At 44.8% G+C, this 15,281-nt stretch overlaps 1 protein-coding gene across 2 annotated transcripts in view; it reads left to right on the top strand.

Moving 5' to 3' along the window:
• Window positions 1–15,281, top strand: part of LNX2 (ligand of numb-protein X 2) — a 74,509-nt gene that overhangs the window by 22,928 nt on the left and 36,300 nt on the right. The window contains exon 1 of one of the 2 annotated variants that reach the window (XM_082220283.1): window positions 6,995–7,089. The exons of the other annotated variant lie outside the window; for it this stretch is intronic. The gene's annotated coding sequence lies outside the window, so the exon portion shown is untranslated. Of the gene's footprint in view, window positions 1–6,994; window positions 7,090–15,281 lie in introns of those variants that run through there. 2 annotated transcript variants of the gene reach the window in all.

Here is a 15,281-nt window from a genome sequence, read left to right as displayed (position 1 = left end):
GTGCACAGTACTCCAAATGTGGATGTACCATATATTTGTATAGCGGCATTATGATGCTGGCGATTTTACTTTCCACTCCTTTCCTAATGATCCCTAGCAAGGAATTTGCCTTTTTCACGGCTGCCGCACACTGGGTTGGCATTTCTTTCACTAGCAGACAGTTAAAAAGCAGTTGGTTTTCAGTTGTGTTTTTAACCTCTAAGGACTGCTTTGCACATAGGAAGTTCTAGAAAGTTGAGTTGTCAGAAAGTTTTTCCTGATGTTTAGTCGGAATCTCCTTTCTTGAGTGTTGATGTTGACTGTGAGTGCCACAGTGAGGTGGCTGATAACACATGCACTTTCCACGGAATTCTGATTGGTTGTTCCTAGTACAGTGGTACCTCGCAAGACGAATGCCTCGCAAGATGCAAAACGCGCAAGACGAAAGAGTTTTCCGTTTTTTTAGTCGTTCCGCAAGACGAATTTCCCTATGGGCTTGCTTCGCAAGACGAAACGTCTTGCGAGTTCTTGCGAGTTTGTTTCCTTTTTCTTAAAGCCGCTAAGCCGTTAATAGCAGCTAAGCCGCTAAGCCGTTAATAGCCGCTAAGCCGCTAATAGCCGCTAAGCCGCTAATAGCCGTGCTTCGCAAGACGAAAAAACCGCAAGACGAAGAGACTCGCGGAACGGATTAATTTCGTCTTGCGAGGCACCACTGTAACCTAGTTATATAGATAACGAATCAAAGTTCGGTTATGTATACTGCGTAACATAGCCCTAAGGGTGTTACGGGAAGTTACTGGAGAATTGTACTTTGGGCGCATGTTTGTACAATGGTACCTCAGGTTACATACGCTTCAGGTTACATACACTTCAGGTTACAGACTCCGCTAACCCAGAAATAGTGCTTCAGGTTAAGAACTTTGCTTCAGGATGAGAACAGCGGCGCAGGAGCAGCAGGAGGCCCCATAGGCTAAAGTGGTCTTCAGGTTAAGAACAGTTTCAGGTTAAGTACGGACCTCCGGAATGAATTAAGTACTTAACCCGAGGTACCACTGTACACATCATATGTTGATTCAGACATGGACCTAGTGTGTAGGTTGTGGTGGTGCTTGGCGGCAAGCATTATGCTCGTGTGCTCTATTCCACAATGCACAAAATATTTAAGATGAACTGTTGTGTAGTGGTTAGTGTGTTGGACTACGACCTGGGAGGCCTTGGTTCAAGTCCCCACTCAGCCATGAAGTTCACTGGTGCCCTTGGCCCAGTCCCTGCCTCTCAGCCTAAGCTACCTCACAGGGTGTTGTAAAGATAAAATGGGGAGAGGGAGAACTGAGTCTGCTAGTTGAGCTTCTTGGAAGAAAGGTGGGATGTAGCTGAAATAATAATACAGTGGTACCTTGATTTAAGAACAGTTCTGTTTACGAACAATTCGGTTTACAAACTCCACAAAACCGGAAGTCGTGTCCCGGTTTGCAAACTTTACCTCGGTCTAAGAATGGAATCTGAACGGTGGAAGGGCACCAGCGGTGGGAGGCCTCATTAGGGAAAACACACCTCGGTTTAAGAACAGTTTTGGTTTAAGAACATAATAATGATGATGATGATGATGATGATGATGATGATGATGATATATTCCTACCCTGCCCATCTGGCTGGGTTTCCCCAGCCACTCTGGGCATCTTCCAACAGAAGGTTGGAAGATCAGTCATTAAAGCATCAGTCATTAAAAACTTCCCTAAACAGGGCTGCCTTCAGATGTCTTCTAAATGTCATATAGTTGTTTATTTCCTTGGCATGGGAGGGCGTTCCATAGGGCGGGCGCCACTACCGAGAAAGCCCTCGCCCTGGTACCCTGTAACTTCACTTCTCGCAGTGAGGGAACTGCCAGAAGGCCTTCGGCGCTGGACTTCAGTGTTCGGGTTGAACGATGGGGTGGAGACGCTCCTTCAAGTATACTGGGCCGAAATGGATTAATTTCGTAAATGGAGGTACCACTGTACAGGAACTAAGAATAAAATGTATGTAGTTACTTGGAGCTTGTCTTGTGTGATGCACTGTGGTAAACAGATCAAACGAGTGGGCCTACTCACAGGCATTTATACTTCTGAGATTGCCTCTAGTCTATATTATTATGGTGACTGTAATGTAGCAGATACAGCTGCACCCCCTCACCAATGTTATGTTGGGGATTTTAGGAATTCTCATTCTTTGACAAAAATGTTGAAAATCCTTGGTTTAAAGATCTAAGTATGCAACTTGCAGCTGTACTTCTGAATGCTTAAGTCTACTTTATAGTTCTCTGGATGGGAAAAAAATCAAGTTGCAGAGCAATAAATAGCAAAATCCTATTAAGCTCTGCCTTAATAGCTACATTCCTCTGAGCTAAGCATAGCCATTGGGTTTAGGTAGCATCCATCAATGTATTTTGCAATGTTTTAAATTGACCTAATGATGCATCCAGGTTTTATTAAATCCAGTGCAATTTTTAAAACAAAGGGGCCATTCTTGCTCTTCTTAAGGTTGCTAGGTAAGCTCCTTCTTGATGAGACATTATAATAATTCTACACAACTAGAAATTGTAGGGACCTTGCTTGACAGTACAAGAGAGAGCTTCAATTGTTCCTTGGCAGTTTCTAATCAGAAAACAGTGAAACGCTAAACAGTATTTCATTGTTAATACGGTTGAAGCAATTTTGGATCAGCATTGGTAAAAGAAGCTGTTGTTATTACCGGTATTATTGTAATTACTATTTACCCACCTTTCACCAGCTGGTCCCAGGACAGGTTACAATTTATGCCACTTTTGCATTTATAAAAAAAATAAAAATGAAATGGATACACTTTTTCAGTGTGTAGTAATGTTCATGTACCTTTAGCAGTTTCATGTGCGAAACTATGATTGATTGATTAAAATACCTTTTATCCCATTTCCTTTTGAAGCTTACTTGAAGGGTGGGAAGCATTAAAATGGCATTAAAAAACGGTGCTCCATAAAACAGAGTAAGTACAGTCAATAAATCTTGAGCAATCAAGTCATTGGGTTGCTAAAACGAGAAAGCCCTGAATCATTTTGAAGACTTTGGAAACCCATTTTAAGGAGAAACTTCCACAGCATCAGACTCGGCTACATAATCCATATCTGCCTTTCCTAATTCTCTTGTTGTTCACTCACTGTCTGATGGCTTACTACATCAAGGGTATTCAATGTGGTACCTCTCAGGTGTTGTGGACTACAGCACCTATACTCCGTGGCCATTGGCAGTGATGACTAGGGTTGATGGAAGTTGTAGTCCAAAACATTTGGAGTGTGGCACATTGGCTACCCCGGTCTACGGTCTCAAAGGCCATTGTGGGATATTCAAAGGTCAACAAGGAAACAGACAGCAATTGTCGAAAAGAGTTGATTATTTCTTGAACTATGCTGCCAGGTCTTTCTTAATTGTTTTGTTTTGGTATGACCTCATCCACATTTCCACTGATTCAGAAATTGCAACAAACACTGGCATTTGTCATTAATTTCCATTCAAATTTGTGTGACTATTATAGGTGACGATAGAACATTATATTGGGTTGGATCCAGACTAAGAGTACAATCCTAACTATGTCTACTTAGAAGTAAGTCTTAATTAATTCAGTGGACTTTCTCCCAGGTAAGAGCGGTTAGGACTGCAGCCTAAACTGCTTGGACTTAATTTCCATTAAAATCAATTGGTCAGGCTAGTCATGATTGACATAAGTCCCACTGAGCTTTTTGTTGCCATCTATCTGTCTTGAGAGACAATGGAGTGCGCCTCGGGGGATGAAGTCAAACTGCTGCATCAGCAGCACTGAAGTGACCTCCAGGAGTAAGCCTGGGCAGGTTGTACAGAGGTCCAAGACCCCTATGTGGCTTCGCTAATGTGGTCCAAAGGAAAGCAGAGCTATACATTTGGCACCAGCTTGGCTGCAGAAGTTGCTGGAAGAAGGTGTACATGACGCCATCGATCTAAGGCTTCCACTCCAGATTTTTGTAGGGTTTACTCCTTATCCTTTTCTTTCCCCCAAATATATCCTACAAGGCAGTGGAGGTTTATGATCAGGGTTTTCCTTCTCTTAGATAGGCTACCTTCCCAAGTTGATGAGTCCCATCTGCCCCTCATTTCCCTCTACAGCATGTGTAGAAATGACCTCCTTGACCATTGGACCTACTATTTGCCTTGTCCGCTCAATCTTCTGGTGCCTGTCTTCACAGGCAGAAGAAGTTCCTAACTCACTGATGGTTTGAGACCTATTGGTTACCCTCACCTGGTTTAGCCGGCCAGTTGAAGCCATTTCCCAGAGTGTGGCCGCTGTCACGTGCTGACAGCTTCTAGGAGCCATAGGTGAGAGCTCAGTGCAGGGTGGGGACCAAAGGTGGACAAAGTATCCCAGAGGGAGCACGATGTGTTCCCCACCAGAGGTACTACGCCTTCCCTAACACCCCACATACCTATTTGACCTTAAGTTCCATTTCAGTTGACTTAATCTGGATCCAGTGAATTGGTTTTTTAAATAGTCAGATTCCCTCTGCCCAATGGATGTGATATTGAAGACTTCCAGAGGTTGTGTGTAAGTTATGTCCTTAGTCCTAAAGAGGTAGAAGGGACTGTGCCACTTGAGAATGCCATTTTCTATGGCGTGTGCATGTGCTTAAAAAAATTGTTCCTACAGTAAAAAAAATGAGTATGTTGGGGGTAATTTGGGCTAGAATCACTCTGCCTAATGTATTAGGTTTTGTTTCATTTTCGCTTGCAGGTTTGTTTGTTAAATTTTGAGATGTGGGTGCGTTGAAAAAACGGCACCCCCTGCCTGCAGCTGAACAAATTAAATCCACTTTATGGCCACTTTCTGCTTCATGGGCAAACTAGACCTCATTTTATGACAGTCGTGCTATCAGACAAACCTCCTCTATAGGGTTGTTGTGAGAGGACAGGGAGGTTAAGCCAGTTGTATGCCGCCATGAGCATCTCTGAGGTGGGGTAGGGCACAAACGTGGTGATAGAAATAAATGAATGCACTCCTGTGTCTGGAAATTGCCGTCAATGCAGTCTTTTGTTCAAAGAAAAATCCTTTCCTATGGCACTACGGCTCAGAGCTTGTCATATCTGAAGTGGTTTATATCAGGCAGGATTTCTGATAGAGGAGGACAGGTGGGGGTCAGAGAGCTGTAGACTCCGATTTACATGGCGGCAGCAGATGCCCTTGCTTAGAATATTATTACAGTGACAAGTCTCGGGGGCCCAGTTGGTATCTGTGTCCTGAAGGCCTGTATGAAACGCTTTCAGTCTTGTTGCCAATTTTCAGCGAAAATTGCAAAACCCTGATGCTGCCTCCCATTCAAATTGGATGTGTGCCCCTGGACCAGGTATAATGGGGAATGTTTTACATCCTGAAGTTACTGCAGGAGGTGGACAGCTTATAAATAGAGCTGTTGTTCTGTTTTACATTCAGCCAAATTGACTTTGAGATCTTGGTGTGGGCTGGAAGGAATATCAATTGACAGCCCCTTTCTTGTTTATCTGAGAGAAGTTTGAAGATGAAGGATGAAAAAAGGAATTTTATATGGGTTTTTTGTGTTCAAAATTTTGCTTCTCTGCTACAATAAAGACAGCACAATGTGCTGAGCTGGTGTGCCTACAGTCCTCAAGAAGAATTTGGTTTGCCAGGCCTCTTTATCCTGCCCTCAGTACTCTCCTAAAACACCCCCCCCCTTAGCTAGGTAAGGGACCTTGTGGTTCACTGGATGTTGTTGGACTACAGCTCCCATAATCCCTCACCACTGAGCACACTGACTGGGGCTGGTGGGATTTGGAGTCCAACCACATTTGGAGGCCTGCAGGTTCCCCATCACTGTTCCAGGCCATGTATGATGTCGGATTTGGGGCAATTGATCAGCTGATTGTTGGTGATTACAGAGAAGTGTGTGTTTGTTCCAACTTGTGGCACATCTCTCCAGTCTTTGGGGGGGGGGGTGTGGTAGGGAGAGGGCACAGCTAGGCCACAAACTTCAACTGGTTTAATAATCTCTCTACTAGGGGAGCTGTGGGAATTATAGTTCTGTGAGGGGGACAGGAGTCTCCTAATAATTCCCAACACCTTTAGCAAACTGCAGTACGCAGGATGCTTTAGTGAAAACCAAAGCAGTATAAAATCAATACGAATGATTAGTGTGGATGGAGCCAAACTGATGAATAGCTGCTTATCTGGTCCCCACATTGAATAAAAATTCCCAGCAGACAATTATGCAATGAAGATTTTGTCTGTTGGAAAATATTTGACTTCTTTCTCTCTCTCCAGCTCTTCAGGATTTATGTATGACATAAATGTTAGGCACACAGAATAAGGAAAAAATAAATAAATCCTGCAGGCTACTAACTTTTCTGGACCTGTTTGTAAGACTGCTCTAACAGCACATGCCAGGAGGTGCTCATGGAAGGGAAATTTGAATCCTGTTAATGTTCTCTTGATTGCATTGTGCCTACTATTTCCACTCTAGGCACATCCTTGCATTCTAGACAACCAGGTTATTTTGGCCTAGTGGTCTATGTTTGTTTCAAAACCACTGGTGCATATAGTGGTTTTGGAATCACCCCCTACTATATGCAGTAAGCACATGCTCTCAACAAGTACTTAAAATTTGGAATTGCAGGATGGCATTGCCTTGCTACACCTGGAGAAGCATTTATATGCCTAATCCTAGCCTGGAGCATGTTTTTAAAGTCTTGATTTATTTAATATGCCCTCCAGGGAAAGCAGTTTGAATACTAACGCCCTGTGGATCCTTTTAACTATGACAGGTGCCACTACAGCACATACCGAGTCGTGGTTGTCAAGGCTGAGCTTGCATTTATGTGCCATTATGTGCAAGAACCAATTTGCAGTGTTTAAAGCAGAGCCTGCAATAGGTCGCTGTGCTTAGATCCTGCAATAGGTTGCTGTGGCTGGCGCTCTTTTAATTATTCCACTGGTGTATTTTGCTTATACTAGCACGCCGGCAGTCTCTCCTCTCTCGAACTTCTGTGTTATCATGTGATCTCCTCCTCCACTGGGAAGAACAATGCCTCTTGCCCTATGGTTTTACACGTTGCTCAGGTATGTTTTCCTCCTGCTTAAATTGCAATACAAAAGTGCGAGAGCACAGGAGAGAAAGGGGAATCGATATTAAGGTTGCTTTGACATTAGCAGCTTCTGTGGCAGCTGTTCTGAGCTATCAGCCTACCTTCCTGCGGAGGATTTGCAAGGAATCCTACTCGGGCATTCCTCCTCATGATCTCGGAAGTGGGAATGGTGTTTTAGAGACTGCATTCACGTTGAGGGGTGGGGTGGGAATTGTTTTAGAGAAATCTTTCCAGAAGCAAGAATGCATGGGATCACTCCCCGCCAAACTGTCTTTGGAACTGAAGAGGGTAGACCTGGTAGCCTGAAATGAGGTTCACTTTTACGTTAAAATGCACTGTGCTTGAAAGGTAGCTTGTATTCATATGGTTTTTGCATTTTATGTTTGGCAGTCCATTCTAGTCACTACCTTAAGAAAGGGATAACAGACCTCCAGATGTTGTATACTGCAACTGCCTTCAGCCATAGCAAGCATACAGGGGTGTTTTGTAGTTGAACCAATGGCTTCAAGTTACAAGAAAGGAGATTCCAACTAAACATCAGGGGAAACTTTCTGACAGTAAGAGCTGTTTGACCATGGGTAGGCAAACTAAGGCCCAAGGACCGGATCTGGCCCAATCACTTTCTCAATCCGGCCCACGGACGGTCCAGGAATCAGCGTGTTTTTACATGAGTAGAATGTGTGATTTTATTTAAAATGCATCTCTGGGTTATTTGTGGGGCATAGAATTTATTCATTGTTTTAAAAAAATATAGTCTGGCCCCCAACAAGGTCTGAGGGACAGTGGATCGGCCCCCTGCTGAAAAAGTTTGCTGACCCCTGTGTTTTACAGCGGAACGCTCTCCTTCTAGAGGTGGTGAACTCCCTTTCCTTGGAGGTTTTTAAGTAGAGGTTGGATAGCCATTTGTCATGGATGCTTTAGCTGAGATTCCTGCACTGCAGGGAGTTGGGCTAGAGGACCCTTGGGGTCTGTTCCAGTGCTATGATTCTGTGATTCAAAACAAGATGGAAGGCTCCATATGGCTACCCTTGCCCTAAGAGAATTGCTGTTTCAACACAGAATAATAATAATAATAATAATAATAATAATAAATTTCATTTATATCCCGCCCTCCCCAGCCGAAGCTGGGCTCAGGGCGGCTAACAACAATCAAATAATCAAACAGTCAAATAGTCATACAATCTAAAAATATTTCATTATAAAAATTAACTAAATCAAATTGATGGCAACCAATTAAGCAAAATTCTGTGCAGGTTGCCAGAGGAGGGAGTCAGGCTGCGCCCTGACCAAAGGCCTGGTGGAACAACTCTGTCTTGCATGCCCTGCGGAAAGATGTCAGGTCCCGCAGGGCCCTTGTCTCTTGTGACAGAGCATTCCACCAGATTGGAGCCGCAGCTGAGAAGGCCCTGGCTCTAGTTGAGGCCAGCCTAACCTCTCTGTTGAACATCTTTGTTGAATGTTAAGGCTTCTTCCAGGGGTGCAGAAGTGGACCTAACCAGTGTGCCGGAGCCTTAATTCCCCCACCTCCTGTGGGCCAACTTTGCTCTTTGACAGGTGAATGGCCCTGCCTGTGATGATCAGTGGTTATGGCAAAGGCCCTTTGAAGGCCATCTGCAGGGGCTGTTGGAATCCAAACCATTTCTGCAAACATACGAAGCAGGACTTGCTGACGGTCAGCCCCCTTGGGGAATGCCTTAGTGTAGCCGATACCAGCAGGGCTTGCTGTCAGCACCAATCGCTCACAGCAAGCTCCCCCCCCCCCCAGCTTCCCCAGTGACTCAGGTGTGAGGCAGGTGGGGCATGGCATGGTGGAAATGGCCCTGCAGGCAACGTTGAGACCTGTGCTGGCCCTAATTTGGCCTGTGGGCTAGAGATTCCTTACCCATGGCTTATACTTTAAATAGTCCAGAATCCCAGCCATCACAATGCTGCTGTTAAGACTGACCCTCTCCTCTTTTGCTTTTAAATTCAACCCTAACAGAGGGTCCTAACTTCTCTGTAGTTAGCTTGGAAGGAGGGAGGGGAAATGAGAGAGCTGTAGCAGGGATCAGAATGTGTATAATTTGCAGTGCCAGACAAGCAGAAATACATATTTAATGGGTCTCAAAGTAAGAGATTAACTTTATTTGTCAAGCTTACTCTATTATTTATAGAGCCTGTACTTTTTGTATTGGAAACAGGGGAAAGTGTTGTGCCTTTTAGGTATGAGAGCTCTATCTAGTCTCCTAGGATACATACTCGGTAATCATTCTACAGTTACCTATTAAAGTTCTTGACTGTAATGAATGCAGACATCTCTCTAAATAGTCTTATTGTTAAATCACCCCCTGCAGAAAGCTTTTCGTTTGCATATGTTTGTGATGTTAGTGTCTGCTCCGTTTGGAAAGTTTTTACTTAAAATAACATACTGTCAGATTTTAAAAGAGAAAATGTTTTAAAAGCAGGGGTGGAAATTCTACGGCCCTAAACCTCGTTCCGTGTGGCCCTTAGCACAGTTTCATGTGGGTGGGGGAACATGAGACAGAGAGAAATAGAGGAGGGGTGTGTTGGGGAGATGACAATATGAAAAGAAACGGGGAGTCAGATGTAACAATCAGGGCAGATCACTGACCAGTGTAGGGATTGGGGAGAAAATCTATTCAGTTTGCATTTAAAGCTGGACTTGCTGAATTCTCACTTTCTGCAACAAATGCAAAGCGAAACCCAGCCATCTTTTGAAATTCGCGCTTCTCCTAATTTTGCAATGCAGTTCTAAAATGTAAGAATAATAAAGCTAAATGATGCATTGAAAAATGCATATCCTATGGTAAAGTGTGCTCTATGTGCTTTTATGTTTTAGTGAAAACAACCTAGAAAAATGCATTATATTCAACACATTTTTGCCAAGCAGTTTTCCTGTTGGGCAAAATGGCAAAGAAAAAAAGTATATATTAGAATAAATTCACATTAAAACATTGATGGATTCTCATGAGGGTTTTGTACTAAAAAAATACAAACTGATGTGGGAATGTGGAGAACTGAATTTAAGACTGGAAAATTAACAGATTTACCCATCCCTAGGCAAGATCTATCCCTGCTGCAGCAACCTACTGGATAAGAAGAAAAATTGAGAGAGTATAAAAGAGAAAGAGGTGCCAGAGAGAGACAGAGACAAAGGGGTGGTCTCACCCACCAGTGATTCTGGCTCCACCCACCTTTGGTTGCAGCCATAGCCACAGCCATTGCCAGACTATACCTGGCAGAAAAAGGGGATGTGGAATGAGCTATGGTCTCAGGGCATGGTCTGAGAGCATATGAGGCCACCACTTGGCTAGATCTGGGATGGCAAACTCCCTGGGAACCACATGTGCTCTGTCTTGGGTTGTCTGATGGAAGAAGGGGTTGGGGGATATATGCATAAATGAACGAATGAATCAAATACCACTTCAGGTATTTGCAGGTAAGATGGTGCCCATTTTGAATGCTCTACCATGTGAGTAAATATCTAGCACCCTAGATATCCAGCACTCATTCTGTTTCCTTTGCTTTACTTTTGCACTTTCAGGGAGGGGTGTGTGTGAATTAAATCTAGGAGGCATTCAAAAAGGCATTCTGCTTTTGTAGTCTGAATGCGAAACCGTCCTCCTGTCTCATCCTCAACTTATTCTATTGCAAATGTAGACAAAAGTGGTGTTTCCCCCCTCCCAGATTATGAATTTTAGATTGACTTCTGATTATGATTATTTTGTGGTGAGTCTCATGTTTTTAAGAAATGAGATACATTGCCAACGAAAACAGGGTGCTAGACTTGGATAGCCCGACAGCATGATGCAGCAAGCTCTTTTTATGTTATAAAAGTGGTGTTCAGAACTCCCATTTGGTCTTGGAACAGGTTTCAGGGGAACACAACTTCTGTTTCAAGTAATCAACGGAAAGCAAGTTGTGTCAGCATCTGGTATCATGATGTCATGCAAGATTAAAAATTAAACCAAGAATGTGAGTTGGCCATCTATTCTGGTAAACTGTGTACTATGGCATTTTTCATAGTACAGCCTTGCTTGACTCACCCTTTCCTAGACTTTGGCAATCTGTGTACTGAAGCATGGAAGTACTTTGTTTCCAATAGCGCTTCTGTGAGCTGCAAGTGATTTTGCTGATGGGGGGCCACATGCAAAGGAAACTAGGACTCCTGTACCTTTTAACAGCTATGCTGAAGAGTATATGAATGTGTCTTATACCAGGTGAGATTAATGGTCTCCAACCTGCTGCCTTGCCAACAAAGGTCCGTATAGTAAAAGCCATGGTTTTCCCAGTAGTGATGTATGGAAGTGAGAGCTGGACCATAAAGAAGGCTGATCGCCGAAGAATTGATGCTTTTGAATTATGGTGCTGGAGGAGACTCTTGAGAGTCCCATGGACTGCAAGAAGATCAAACCTATCCATTCTTAAGGAAATCAGCCCTGAGTGCTCACTGGAAGGACAGATCGTGAAGCTGAGGCTCCAATACTTTGGCCACCTCATGAGAAGAGAGGACTCCCTGGAAAAGACCCTGATGTTGGGAAAGATGGAGGGCACAAGGAGAAGGGGACGACAGAGAATGAGATGGTTGGATGGTGTTCTTGAAGCTACTAGCATGAGTTTGATCAAACTGCGGGAGGCAGTGGAGGACAGAAGTGCCTGGCGTGCTCTGGTCCATGGGGTCACGAAGAGTCGGACACGACTAAACGACTAAACAACAACAACAACAACAACAACCTGCTGCCTTCTAGAATGCTGCAACTAGAACGTTTTGGCTCCCGAACGCCACAAACTCGGAAGTGAGTGTTCTGGTTTGCAAACGTTCTTTGGAACCCGAACGTCCGACGTGGCTTCTGCGGCTTCCGATTGCGTGCAGGAAGTTCCTGCAGCCAATTGGAAGCCACGCCTTGGTTGTTGAACATTTTCGGAAGTCGAACGGACTTCCAGAACGGATTCCGTTTGACAACCAAGATACAACTGTACCATTTCCATTTCCACCATGTTTGTTTCTCCTTTTTGCATACTGGGACAAGCGAACTGTTGTAAGGCCAAGCTTACAGTCAAGCAATGTAGTTTTGATCATAGAATCACAGAATTGTACCATTGGAAAGGACCTCGAAGTGTATCTAGTTCCCTGGCAAATAGACATTCTGTTGTGGCAACTGCAACCTAGACTTTAGGTGCCATTTGGTGCCTAGCTTATTTTATTTATTTGTTTGTTTGTTTGTTTATTATTTTATTTATTTATTTCATTTCTGTACCACTTTATATTTTTAAGAACGTCAATAAAACAATCTGAAGAAAGTCAAATGTAGAGTATATAGCCAAAGCAACATACCGTATTTTGCGCCCCATAAGACGCTCCGGCCCATAAGACGCACCTAGTTTTTTGGGGGGGAAATAAAGAAAAAAAAATTATTTCCCCCCCCCCAGGTGCGGGGCTGGAAGAACCAGGTCGGGGAACAGTGGGAAGGCACGCTCTGCCTCCCCGCTGTCCCCCGAGCTTGTGGGGCTGGCAATGGGGAGAAGTGCACCAGTCCCGGGAGGGCAGGCAGCTCTGTGCCGCCATCCCGAGCGGGGCGGGACTTAGCGCCCCACTCGGGATGGCGGCGTAGACCTGCCTGCAGTCCCGCGACGGCAGGCAGCTCTGTGCCGCCATCCCGAGCGGGGTGGGACTTAGCGCCCCGCTCGGGATGGCGGCGTAGACCTGCCTGCAGTCCCGCGACGGCAGGCAGCTCTGTGCCGCCATCCCGAGCGGGGCGGGACTTAGCGCCCCGCTCGGGATGGCGGCGTAGACCTGCCTGCAGTCCCGCAACGGCAGGCAGCTCTGTGCCGCCATCCCAGCGGGGCGGGACTTAGCGCGGGACCGCAGGCAGCTCTGCAGGGCCACCGGGAGCGGGGCGGAGCTTCTCCCCAGCTCCCGGTGGCCGGGCAGAGCTGCGCTGGTCCCAGGACCGCAGGCAGCTCTGCACGGCCACCGGGAGCGGGGCTTAGCTTAGCGCCCCGCTCCGGATGGCAGCGCAGAGCTGCACTGGTCCCAGGACCGCAGGCAGCTCTGCACGGCCACCGGGAGTGGGGCGGAGCTTCTCCCCAGCTCCCGGTGGCCGGGCAGAGCTGCGCTGGTCCCGGGATTGCAGGCAGCTCTGCGCAACCCTTGGAGCCGGTCTCCCGAGGGTTGCACAGAGCTTCCTGAAGCCTGGAGAGCAAGAGGGGTCAGTGCGCACCGACCCCTCTCGCTCTCCAGGCTTCAGCGAAAGCCTGCATTCGCCCCATAAGACGCAGGCACATTTCCCCTTCATTTTTGGAGGGGAAAAAGTGCGTCTTATGGGGCGAAAAATACGGTAATTAACAGAAAACTAAAATATTATCTTAAAGATTTCAAAATAAAACATTACTAAGGAGGTCAATTGCAGAATACATATTTTACACAAGCAAAGTTAACAAAAAAAATCTTAAACTTTTTTTTTAAAGTCAAATATAAAATGCACATTTAAAACAGCACAATTCACAAAAGAATAAAATATTGTCATAAGCATGACACGGCTGTTTGGCAGGCACAAAAAGATGGGGCAAAATAATCCAATAGTTAGGGGTTGTTGTCAGGGATAGTGATGTCCCTCTGGTCTCACCAGGAACCTCTTCAGTTGGGTTGGTGAGTGTTTCCAACACTGCTCTGGAGGCGGCCAGATGAAGAAGGCTGGTCTACAGTGACTTGGCAGCGGCTATGTAGGGTTTCCAAAAGGACACTTTCTCAGCCTTACCTGGAGGTACCTGGAGAGAACAGAGGACCTTCTGCATGCAGGGCATGTGCTGAGCCACAATACAGGTGCATCTCTACAAGCAATAGCCACTGAAATGACAGCCTTCCCTCCTTCTCTGCAATGGGTCACTTGTTTGCAACATGGGGCAAGCTTCTCATGAAAAAGATGATTCCTGCAGATTACCATGCTTTTCTCCAACGCTCCTGATATTAAAAAGTTATGATTGCACGGAGGAGGTCCATAAAAGGGAAATGATCTGAAATTGTGAATGGTTTATTAGGAGTAGACAAGCATAACATGCATTTGAAAATAGGTTTGGAAAGTGGAGGGGCACCCCGGGTTGTTCTGACAAATGCTTTCTTAGAAGGCTCTAATGCTTTTCATGGCTATAGAATTATGAAGATTAAAATAGAGGAGTGTATTATGCCCGGCTATTGACTTGAACAAATACAGCATTATCGTAATTTGTATGTTCTTTTTCTCCCTTGGATATAGACAAGAGTTTACATAATCATCTAAGGGCCATTTGCCTTTGAGACGCCTGTCTGCAGGCTGTGTTTAAAATCCTTTCTCTAATATTGATAGTGTAGCAAGCTGCATAAAGAGTTGTTAATCTTTCCAAACATGGCTTCTATTTAAAAGAACACTTCCCCAGGAGTGTCACGTGGACGTCGTTCGCATATTCCTTTTGCACTCTATTCCTTTTCCTTAGCATAAATGTATTGCTCAGTTTTGCTAGTGCTTGGGGCTTTTTTTTTTTTTTTTGGCCTAAGATTATCTTTATTCCAGTAAGATGTCTTAATTAATTTTTTCAGGGTGCCATAATTCACTGTTAACTTTCCGTATCCCTGCCCCATTTCCTGTTCTGATGGACAGTGCAAGCCTGTATATGTCTACTCATAAGTAAGCACAGCTGAGTTTTATTTTGTATTTCTCAAATATTTATAAACCACTAAGACTGATAAATTATCAGACTGGTGCACATAAGACAAAATAAATAAGTATTAAAGAGACACCAGAAATAGCACAGTTAAAGTAACAGTTCAATACCAGAAGATGATGAGCAGATGACCCCCAAGCCCACAGATAAGCATATATTGAAATTTTCAGCAAGAGGCCTTGGTAAATAAAGTCTTAAGCAGGTATCTGAAGGAGTAAATGGCCGGAGGAGGCCTTATCTCAGATGGAAAGGGTTGTAGTTCAGTGGTAGAGCACCTCCTTTGTGTGTGAGAATGTGGCACTTGAACTGGGAGAGGTCTACTTTCTCTGCCTCCATCACTTGTACCTTAGTGGGGCCAGATCAAAATGTTCTGTGGGGTGGATCTAGCTCATTAGCTGCCCATTGAACCATGCTGACTTGGGCTGCAAGTTACATGATCTGTAAGTTGCACATTTCACTCCCGGCAAT

The sequence above is a fragment of the Podarcis vaucheri genome, assembly GCF_965113315.1.
Source record: "Podarcis vaucheri genome assembly, chromosome: 4".
NCBI classification, from domain to species: Eukaryota; Metazoa; Chordata; class Lepidosauria; order Squamata; family Lacertidae; genus Podarcis; species Podarcis vaucheri.
Note: the sequence above shows the minus strand (reverse complement) of the source record. Positions and strands in the feature narration are given on the sequence as shown.